We start from the raw sequence: 12,195 nt of genomic DNA, 5'->3' as shown, positions 1-12,195 counted from the left end.
ACCTTCCTGCCTCTCACCTGTCTCCCCTTCAATCTATCCTTCAATCTATTCTGAACGCTGCTGCTAGAATCACTTCACTCTCCTAAATCTGCTGAAATCCCTCTCCTGGCTTCCTATTACATCCCATATTACTTACAAAAGTCTCCTCTTTCACTCTTTTAAAGCTTTGCACTCTTTTGTCCCTTATATCTAAGCCCCAATTTTTCACTATACACCTGGTCGCCTCTTGCGTTCTACTAAAGGATGTCTTCTCTCTACCCCTTATGTATCTAAAGCCCTCTCCCGCCTTAACCCTTTCTCATTCACTACCACCCCTCTGGAATGCCCTTTCCCTCAATATCCGACAATCATGCATCTCTTGTGTTCTCTACTTTTAAGGCCCCTCTTAAGACGCACATCTTTAATGACGCATTTGGGTAGCACTATACATTCCACATGTATTTACCATGACCCCTTGCAGACATACTTACCATAACACCAACCTACTGTCTAAGTTCTCCCCACTTAGATTGTAAGCTCTTCAGCTCTCCTTTTCCTAATGTTTACTTTTACGTCTGAAGCGCTTATTCTCATTATATAACGTATACAACGCCTGTAAAAGTGCTTTGTACATGGTTGGCACTGTACAAATAAAGATATACATTGCGACATAGTCCCAGAATATTAGGCAGCTGTCTGTCCAATTTAAGGCACAAAGTGCAAAAAAGGGAAAAAATGATCCGTTTCACATTTGCTGAAACTGTGGAATGGAAACTCCAGGCCAGAGTTTACAGTGGTTCTGGTTTTCACTCACCTGCTCTCCTAATTGAGGAAGAGGAATATATTGCAGTTAGGTTGGCTGCTTCAGTCTCTCTCTTAGAGCCTGGAGGCTGGGAGGACACTGCTCTCCAGGATCCAGTTCGGGGTAGACCCCCCCCCCCCCACGTGTTGCAGCATCTGAGGATCTATTGGGACGCTGTCCCCACCTGACAGTTAAGGACTCAATGTTATCGATGTGGGTTATTTAAAGTTGGTAACTGACTTACCCAGCCAACATAGCAGATAGGGATATGTATGTGAGACTCCTGACAGGAGTCTATGTTTGTTTTTATGATTTCTTTTGTTTCTTATAGTGACGGCGCTTAAAATGTTTAGTGTCACTAATTGAAAAATAAACTGCTAAGGGTTGAGGGCTGAGTGCTCCTTGTGTGTATACACGTGTTTGTCTCCCTTTTCTACAAATTAAACCCTAGAACAACATGTCGCGAAAAGCCTGGACAAACAGCAGCACTACATAAAGGGAGCCGTTTGTCACAACATAGAGTACATACAATTCTATTATCCTTGCTGAAAGACTTTGGGCGCCAATATCGTTTAATCAACAAATAGCAAATAAAGTAACCTCCTTGGGGTGAAGTGATGACTTACAAAGCTGGACTCATGATTATTCATTTAACTAGAACTGATGTCCTACATTGTTCACTTTAAAATTATTCTCTACATGGGCCCATCAATATTACCCTTCGATATCCAGGAGACAATTATGGATAGCAAACTCTAGTTTAACATTCTATAAATCAAGAATTGCAACTCACTTGGTAAGATTTAACACAGTTGTTTTTCCTCCCTTCTAAGTGCAATCCACGGTCAGTGAACTAGGGATAGGTAACACTGTCACGGGAGACCAGATTTATTGTACACCTGTTTAACCGGGATCATCAATTGAGCAAAACAAGTGAATGAAATAAATTGTAGTTTATTCACACAAATCGCTTACACGCTATGATACAAAAAATACAGACGAAAAGCACACTTACTGGGGTTCTGGGGGTCAAGAACTAGAATCTTCTAGGTGCAGGGAACTCTAAATGACCGGGACTTAGCCCGAAATCTCCTGGTTCCCAAACCGTCATGAAGTTCCACACGCCACCGCTCCCTTCTCTACTGAGAACTTGGACTCATTTTGACCGCAAGCTACCACCTATCCTCTGGAACCGAAATCGACATCAAATCCCAGCCGCGACCACTATGTTCGTTTTTGAGAACTTGGTCGCAAAAGTCGGGATTTCAGCTTGAAATCAAAGCCGGTTGCTCTGCTATTCGCACAGAAGCAACGTTGAAAATCCTGCCCGCGCTCTTACTACTGGGAATCTCAAATCTCATTGGCTCAGACATTTCTTATAGTATTCTGAGCTTCATTCACAAAATACTACAACCAATCAGCACATGGGAACTTTCTCAGTAGCCAACCAGAGCCAAGCAAAGCCGGGTCAGCGGGCAATCTGAAATTGCCAAGGGACATGCGCAAGTTTGCCACCTCCGTCCCTGGCTATCTCATGCAACCCGCTGGGTCAGGCACCACCAGGTCTGGCAGAACAAATGGCATCCTGGAAGACTGCCATTTTTCCCAGGATGTGGGTACTTGAGCCCTTCCCTGCTACACAAATGGCTCTCACACCTTTGGCATCTGTGTTAATTTGAACTCTGATGTTCAGCAGACTTACTGGCACCAACTTTGTAGCCCTGACAGTCTATGTGGGCATCGGATCCAAAAGTCCCACTGCCTTATAGTACACAACACTACATTACAGTATGTTACAATGTTTTAATAAAATAGACTGACATCTGAACCCCGACTTCAGACAACCAATTGTTATGGTGGAGATCCCCACGGATGCCGAGGGTTTTTGAATCAATGCTTCATTCAGTTCGAAATTATGCCTTCCCGTTTTCCTTCTCAAAGATCCAAGGTGGCGTATATCATTTCGCTACTCACCAATGATGCCCTGGCCTGGGCTTCCCCCATCTGGGAACAAGATCGGACTTTACTCAGGATATCTGACAATTCGTCCGGGAATTCCGCAGAGTCTTTGACACACCTGGCCGCAAGGTAACTGCTGCTTCTTCTCTTTTCCACATTTCCCAGGGAAACCGTCCTGTCGCTAGATACGCTCTTGAGTTTCGCACTATCGCTGCTGAGACCGAATGGAATAACGAGGCGTTGTCGGCTGCCTTCTGGTAGGGTCTCTGAGACTTTAAAGGATGAACTCGCTGCACAAGAGCGTTCTACCGATCTTGAGGAGTTTATCGCCATCTGCATCCGCGTTGATCAACGTTGGCAGAAAAGGAGGTCCGAAAGATCCCGCCATCGCCAACTCACTCCAAGATTGCTTTCTCTCCATGCCGGTTCGTCTGAATCTCTTCACTCTGATACCCCTGAACCCATGCAACTAGGTGGTAATAAGTTGTCTTCCACTGAGAAACAATGCCGACGCAACGCCGGTCTCTGCTTGTACTGTGGCAATCCCGGACATCAGGTACTCAATTGTCCCCACAAGTCAGGAAACGACAACTCCCAATGAGGTCCAGGAGAATCACATTGGGAACACTCTCTACCTCCCCTATCATAGAGAAAACCTTGCCAACCAGAATCTTAATCCCCGTTTCGCTGACCGGCGAGAACTTTCACACCACCGCTCTTGCCTTCATGGTTTCCTGGTCAGGAGGCAACTTCATTGATTTACTGTACGACAAACGACAGAGAAGCCCAATGCTACATCCAACATGACAAAAATACACAGTAAAAAACTTATATATTCTCATGAAAAATGGTCATTTAGTTTAACCCTTTGGCCAAAGCGTTGTAAGCTTGCGAGCCACGGCAAGGCAGACCCTATTCGCAATTCCTAACACTACCACAAAAAATACTAATATACCACTATTAGGATTAAAATTTCAATTTACCTCTATTAGGAGGGAGAAAGACCACATTGGATCTATATCCAGTAGAATGAAAGGACCTACTACCTTGGAAAGTGGGGATGGACGGGCTTAAAACCTGCCCCTGAGCCATATTGGGAAATTGTAGATTGCCAGCTCTGCAACCCAGTAATGGTAGTAACACTGATTTTAATAAAAATGTCTGTGTGTCTCCCACCAGATATAAAGTGGCGAGAATAATGTCATTTCTAAATGTAATGTATAACCATAGCAGTGTTTCCCTGTAAACCGCGCAGAGGAAAAATGGTTTTAAAACCCAGCAGCTCGCAGCATAGCAAGCAGCATTTAGCTAACTTCTGCTAGGAAGCTCCTAGTTCGCTGAGATTTGCTGTGAGCGCTGATTGGGTAAAATCATGGAAAAGTTTATAGCGCAAATTTTATAAAGTTATATAAAAATTGATGAATGAAAGTCCCCCTATTTTAATTGTTCCAACAGTATAGGCATAAGGGGATTTTCATTCAGACGGCCGTAACAGAGGAAACACTTAATTTGTTACCACTGTACTTTAGAAATGCATAGCAGGAAATACCTGCGAGGTAAGTGACATATTTAGCCTGGACTTCTAAGACACCCCGCTGGCTCAGAGCCAAGATGTCTGGAAAAGTCAGGAGTTAAAGCTGCAGTTCAGTCAATATCCTGCATGTGTGTTTTTTTAAATAAATCAGTTCTGTAGTAAGAAAAAATACTTTTAGCATTTTCTGTTTTTAAAAAAACAACTTTGAAAGACCAATTTTCTTGTATTCTATTTTAACAACCATTTGCTAAGGCACTGCCCCTTCATGTCCTGTCACAAGTCCTGGCACACCCCTTTGTCAGCCCTGCCCTCCCTCTAGCACATGTCAGTGCAGGAGTGCTCGTGAATATTCATGAGCTTCCACTGACAGACAGTAGCAGAAAAAAACATCCCTTCACTAATGATGTCACCAAATTTTGCCGATCAATACATGGAGAACGAATTGACCTGCAGCTATACAGTTCTTTAGGTAATTAGAGATTGCACACATGAAACTATTGAAGTAAAAAAATAAATTAAAAAAAAAAAAAAAAAAAGACTGAACTGCAGCTTTAAAAGGCTTCGGCCAACTAAGGTGTTAAGTGGGGTGGGGTAATGCAAGTATCCCCATCTTAGTAAATATCCGGGCAAATAGGCTAGATGTCCGGCCAGCTCAGACAAAATATCACCAGGTAAAGGGGACAGGTCTGGTATGCTAAGCGGCAAAGGTGCAAGGTTTGCACATGCCCTTAGCAAACTAAGAAGCCCTCTGCCAGGTTTTGCCAAGTATGGGCAACTCTGGAATAGGTGGGAATATTTGTTCCCACTGAGAGATTGACTGCAGAGGTTAAAGATAGGCGGTTTTACTGCATAAGAATCCCTGCAGCCCATCGGGAACCAGTTCCATCTAAGATTCATCATGCAGTGAAAGATTAATCTAAGCTTGACTTTAAACCTTTTTACCATCGTAACCCAAGTCAAGAGTTCGTAAGAACTAAGGATTCCAGAACCAATGCTACGGTGGTAGAACGAGGAAAGCAGCTATGGTGGAGAAACAGCGGTTGCGAAAAGCGCCACTGTCCAAAGACTGTTTTCGGCTCTGTTTGCGCACAACTCCCTCTCCTAAGAAATTGTGCCTAGACTTTATTTCTAAAGATTTCGTTTTTGGAATACAAGATTTAATTTTACCCCTTCCCAGTAAGTGTATTTCAAGTGTTTTTGTAAACGAATGTGTGTATGTTCATTTCTGTAAATAAATCACAATTTATTTTATCTCTTGCTTTGCTCAATCAAATGATCCGGGTAATTTGGTGTTAAAAGTGCTGGTCTCCCATGCCAGGCACCCAGGCCAATAATAAAAATATTATGCTCGGCTGGGTGCCCCTGAGCCATATTGGGGAGTTTGAAGTGTCAGCTCTGCATCCCAGTTATGGTATGTGAACTGTATTTTAATAAAAGATGTGTGTGTGTTTTACTGTTCCAGGAGTGCCAACCAGCAGAGATTTGCAGGGCATGAGTTTCAGGGATGATTTTATGGTAAAATGTTGTCAGGGTGTGTTTGGGTAGAAGGGGGCCAGACTTGCTGGTTACGTCGAAACATGTATCCAGGAATCCTACCAGATTCCTGGAGACATGAAGAAATAGACCACCGGACAAAATCCTCCCTAGGAAGCAGTTAGCGGCTCACTGCCAGATCTCCCTGCTTCAGCACAGACCAGAACAGTAAGACCGGGCAGGGGGAAATCACATTCCAGGGTCCCCCGGTATATGCCCAAATCCCCAGAACCTAGTATAAAGGTTCAGAGTCTCTCCCACCAGGTATAGGGGGCGAGAGTGAAAATGTTTCTAAGTCCAGCGCTTAAAGAATAAAAGCGGCTGTTTGCTAACTTTTGTTAGAAAGCATCTAGCGCTCTGAAACTTGCTGTGTGCATCGTTCAGGTAGAAACATATAAAATGAGTATAACTTAATTTTTATAGCGTTTTATAAAAATTGATGAATGAAAGTCCCCTAAAATAGTGTATTAAACTTGGTTGGAATAATTGGGCTTTCATTCAAAACACCGGAGACAGGAAAACACTAATTTATTGTAGCACCCCACTTAGTATTTGTGTAGTGACTCACTGTAAATGAGCTGAGGATGTGCAGCTCCAGGCTTATAAGGCATCCCGCTGGCTTGATGCCACAATGTCTGTAAAATTCCAGAGTTGAAAGGGTTAGTGTCCCTAAGGTGTTTGGTGGGGATTGGTCCCTCAAGTACCCCCATCCTAGTGTAAAGTCCGGCAGTTTGGCAAATGGTTGTCAGCCCAGACTGTCGCCAGGTAGAGGGGCTGGGTCTCAAATGCCAAGAAGCAAAAGGTGCTACGGTCGCACATGCCCTTAGCAGAATGAGAAGCCCCCTCTGCCAGGTTTGTGAAGTATTGGCAAGTCCGGGATAGGTGGGAAATGTTATTCCCACGGAGTGATTGGCTGCACTGGTTAGGTATACCTTATAAAAAAAAAACCTGCAGCCCATCGGGAATCAGATTCATCCAAGATTCATCTTATCATCAAGCTTCTAAGATTCCAAGTGCCAAGAAACAGTGGCAAGAACTAATGGTGTAAGCAGTGGCTGCGACATGCACCGCTGACTGAGAACAGTTCCAAGGCTTTCGCGAGTAATTCCCGCTCCTGTGAAATTACTCCTACAGGATAGGATAGATGTGATGCATCCAAATTGGTCAGAATTCCTCCATAACATGTATAAATGATACTGGATGACAGTAGAAAGTCAATGAATGATATGGCAATTTGTCAGGTACGGGCTAGGTATCTAGTGGTGTCCACTTGACCTCCACAACCAAAACACCATATAGGCCCCACCTAGTAACCAATATAAGATGAACAGAGACACTGGTAACCATATAAATATATGTAGGGGCACTGCGGCCCTTTACCTTAGTGCTTGCAGGACTTCTAGACATCCAGGGCGTGCAGTTCATCCAGGTAGGTAGCCAGCAAGAAGAGAAGTGGTGATGTGTAGCACTGCCTCAGATTCCAGCTCCCAGTGAGACCGGAAAGAATAACAAGGTGAACACTCCAATGAGCAACAGGTCAGGTTTATTGCAGGGTGGTGCAGCAACAGGACAACAGAGCAACACGAACGCACCTACGCGTTTCGTGCACTGGGCACTTTATCAAGGTGACAAATATATGTATTGCTGCATAATTTATACTCACCTGCACTCTGCCTCACGCTACCGGGTGTGACGTCATCATCCCGCGTCGCAACGGGTCGCGGTGACGCGGCGTGCACAACCATTGGCTCGGCAAGTCAGGTGGTATGCTAATGCTAGAACAAATGGAGTAGGGGGAGCGAGGGATCGAGTACAAATGGGAACAAATGGTATGCTAATGCTAGCTGACTGTCACTTTTTTCTAAAACAAACTTTATTAACAACAACATAAACACACGGTTGAATAAAAAACACATTAAAAACACATTTAGATACTGTAATAGCAGCAAATTGACACAGGCAATGTCAGTAAATGCTTGATATTATAGGGGGCATATTTAGAATATTGTTGAAATGCATTTAGTACTATTTTAAGCCCCTGCTGAAATATATTTTGACATATGCCTGTGCAGATGATACAGGGAAATTTGTAATTCGTGAAAGGAACATGATCACCAGTCAATACAGTATAAAGGAACACTTAAATATATACTGATATACTTCTATAGATGTTTAGATCCCATCTAATCAGTATAATAGATATTGTAAGAGTGTTCCCTATACAGATGACTGTTATGAAATGACCCTACATCTAATTGTGATTAATATACTATCATGTATAAGCATGACCATAAGTGTACACAATATAACAAATGATACAATAATTTATAATCCACATACATTTATTGTTAGAGGAGCATGAACAGAGATTGGGAGAGCAAATGATAATTGCAACTGCTTAGGTAGATAGTTAGTGATGATTAATAATTGATAGAACAATGAATCCATATTTGTCTATAATGATGTGTATTCATAAAGGATAATTGTAAATATATAAGAAAAATAAAATAATTTAATGAACAATTCCATATATTTTTATTTAGACAAGGGGAAAGAATTTTTTTATTATTTTAAATTATTTTATAAAATGACTTATATCCCAATCAATGTTCATGCCAAAAGGTTCTCTAGTTCTCAGAGTAAAAATCCAGTAGGATTCACGTCTGTCTAACATCTTAACTCTATCTCCACCTCTGGGGGAGACAGGGATGTGTTCAATACCTTGAACCGAAAGTAGATTGGCATTACCATGTGGACAATTCGAGAAATGTTTTGGTACAGGGTGGTTTTGATCTTTATTCCTAATCAGTCGGAGATGTTCTAGGACTCTAATTTTCAATTTTCTAGTAGTCCTCCCAACGTATTGACGTCCACACCCACATTTGAGTAAATATACTATATGTGTGGAGTTGCAATTGATGAAACATGGGACGTTATATATCATTCTCGTGACTGTAGATGTAAACGTTTTGCTCTGATTCATGGAAATACATGCTTTGCATTTAGTACATGTAAACATTCCTTTTGGTAATGGAGATTTATTCTCATCTCTAGTTGTAAATAAACTAGGTGATAGTGTGTTTGCTATCGTTTTTGCCCTTTTGAATATAATGTTTGGACCTAGCGACACATATGGTTTTAACACAGGATCTAGTGACAGGATATTCCAATGTTTTTTTGAAAATAGCCTTGATGGATTGTGCTTGTTTGCTGAATGGTGTTATGAATGATGGACTATATTCAGATCTAGAGCTTTTAACAGTTGTTTGTCTAAGGAGACTATTTCTGTCCATCTTACACACATCATTGAGCAATCTGTCTAAGTCAGTTTTTTTGTATCCTCTTTGTAAAAAACGAACATATAACTCATGTGATTTCACTTTAAATTCATCGTCATTTGAACAATTGCGGCGGGTTCTGATGAATTGGCTTTTCGGTATCCCCATGAACGTGGCTTGAGGGTGGCAACTACTGGGTCTTAAAAAAGTGTTCCGTGAGTTCGGTTTCCGATATAATGTGGTCTGAATGGAGAGTGCTGTGTCAATATATAAACATAAATCTAAATAACAAATGTGTTGGAAGTGATAAGAAAAAGTGAAAGAGAGATTATACTCATTGTCATTAAGTGCAGAAATAAACTCAAAGTGTGGTGATGTCTCCTTCCCAAATAAACAGGAGATCGTCAATATACCGTCTATAAAATATAATGTGCTCCCTAAATCTGTTCTTATCTCCAAAGACGTGGAACGACTCCCACCACCCCATAAAGAGGTTGGCGTATGATGGGGCAAAGCTCGTGCCCATAGCCGTTCCACGTCTCTGGAGATAATGAACCCCATCAAAAAGAAAAAAATTGTGAGTGAGGAGGAAGTGAATGGCGTCTAAAAGAAAGGGTTCATTATCTCCAGAGAGGTGGAACGGCTATGGGCACGAGCTTTGCCCCATCATACGCCAACCTCTTTATGGGGTGGTGGGAGTCGTTCCACGTCTTTGGAGATAAGAACAGATTTAGGGAGCACATTATATTTTATAGACGGTATATTGACGATCTCCTGTTTATTTGGGAAGGAGACATCACCACACTTTGAGTTTATTTCTGCACTTAATGACAATGAGTATAATCTCTCTTTCACTTTTTCTTATCACTTCCAACACATTTGTTATTTAGATTTATGTTTATATATTGACACAGCACTCTCCATTCAGACCACATTATATCGGAAACCGAACTCACGGAACACTTTTTTAAGACCCAGTAGTTGCCACCCTCAAGCCACGTTCATGGGGATACCGAAAAGCCAATTCATCAGAACCCGCCGCAATTGTTCAAATGACGATGAATTTAAAGTGAAATCACATGAGTTATATGTTCGTTTTTTACAAAGAGGATACAAAAAAACTGACTTAGACAGATTGCTCAATGATGTGTGTAAGATGGACAGAAATAGTCTCCTTAGACAAACAACTGTTAAAAGCTCTAGATCTGAATATAGTCCATCATTCATAACACCATTCAGCAAACAAGCACAATCCATCAAGGCAATTTTCAAAAAACATTGGAATGTCCTGTCACTAGATCCTGTGTTAAAACCATATGTGTCGCTAGGTCCAAACATTATATTCAAAAGGGCAAAAACGATAGCAAACACACTATCACCTAGTTTATTTACAACTAGAGATGAGAATAAATCTCCATTACCAAAAGGAATGTTTACATGTACTAAATGCAAAGCATGTATTTCCATGAATCAGAGCAAAACGTTTACATCTACAGTCACGAGAATGATATATAACGTCCCATGTTTCATCAATTGCAACTCCACACATATAGTATATTTACTCAAATGTGGGTGTGGACGTCAATACGTTGGGAGGACTACTAGAAAATTGAAAATTAGAGTCCTAGAACATCTCCGACTGATTAGGAATAAAGATCAAAACCACCCTGTACCAAAACATTTCTCGAATTGTCCACATGGTAATGCCAATCTACTTTCGGTTCAAGGTATTGAACACATCCCTGTCTCCCCCAGAGGTGGAGATAGAGTTAAGATGTTAGACAGACGTGAATCCTACTGGATTTTTACTCTGAGAACTAGAGAACCTTTTGGCATGAACATTGATTGGGATATAAGTCATTTTATAAAATAATTTAAAATAATAAAAAAATTCTTTCCCCTTGTCTAAATAAAAATATATGGAATTGTTTATTAAATTATTTTATTTTTCTTATATATTTACAATTATCCTTTATGAATACACATCATTATAGACAAATATGGATTCATTGTTCTATCAATTATTAATCATCACTAACTATCTACCTAAGCAGTTGCAATTATCATTTGCTCTCCCAATCTCTGTTCATGCTCCTCTAACAATAAATGTATGTGGATTATAAATTATTGTATCATTTGTTATATTGTGTACACTTATGGTCATGCTTATACATGATATTATATTAATCACAATTAGATGTAGGGTCATTTCATAACAGTCATCTGTATAGGGAACACTCTTACAATATCTATTATACTGATTAGATGGGATCTAAACATCTATAGAAGTATATCAGTATATATTTAAATGTTCCTTTATACTGTATTGACTGGTGATCATGTTCCTTTCACGAATTACAAATTTCCCTGTATCATCTGCACAGGCATATGTCAAAATATATTTCAGCAGGGGCTTAAAATAGTACTAAATGCATTTCAACAATATTCTAAATATGCCCCCTATAATATCAAGCATTTACTGACATTGCCTGTGTCAATTTGCTGCTATTACAGTATCTAAATGTGTTTTTAATGTGTTTTTTATTCAACCGTGTGTTTATGTTGTTGTTAATAAAGTTTGTTTTAGAAAAAAGTGACAGTCAGCTAGCATTAGCATACCACCTGACTTGCCGAGCCAATGGTTGTGCACGCCGCGTCACCGCGACCCGTTGCGACGCGGGATGATGACGTCACACCCGGTAGCGTGAGGCAGAGTGCAGGTGAGTATAAATTATGCAGCAATACATATATTTGTCACCTTGATAAAGTGCCCAGTGCACGAAACGCGTAGGTGCGTTCGTGTTGCTCTGTTGTCCTGTTGCTGCACCACCCTGCAATAAACCTGACCTGTTGCTCATTGGAGTGTTCACCTTGTTATTCTTTCCGGTCTCACTGGGAGCTGGAATCTGAGGCAGTGCTACACATCACCACTTCTCTTCTTGCAAATTACTCCTACAGACTTTATTTTTCAAGATTTCGTTCTGGAAACAAATTATTTTGTTTGCCCCTGTCCCAGTAACTGTATTTTGACTATGTCTTTTCGTGGAATAAATTACAATTTATTTTACCTCCTTGCTTTCCTCAATCATATGATCCCGGTATAAATGTGT

The sequence above is a fragment of the Ascaphus truei genome, chromosome 2 (genome assembly GCF_040206685.1).
Source record: "Ascaphus truei isolate aAscTru1 chromosome 2, aAscTru1.hap1, whole genome shotgun sequence".
In the NCBI taxonomy this organism is placed as follows: Eukaryota; Metazoa; Chordata; class Amphibia; order Anura; family Ascaphidae; genus Ascaphus; species Ascaphus truei.
The sequence above is the reverse complement of the archived record's forward strand: the minus strand, read 5'-3'. Positions refer to the sequence as shown.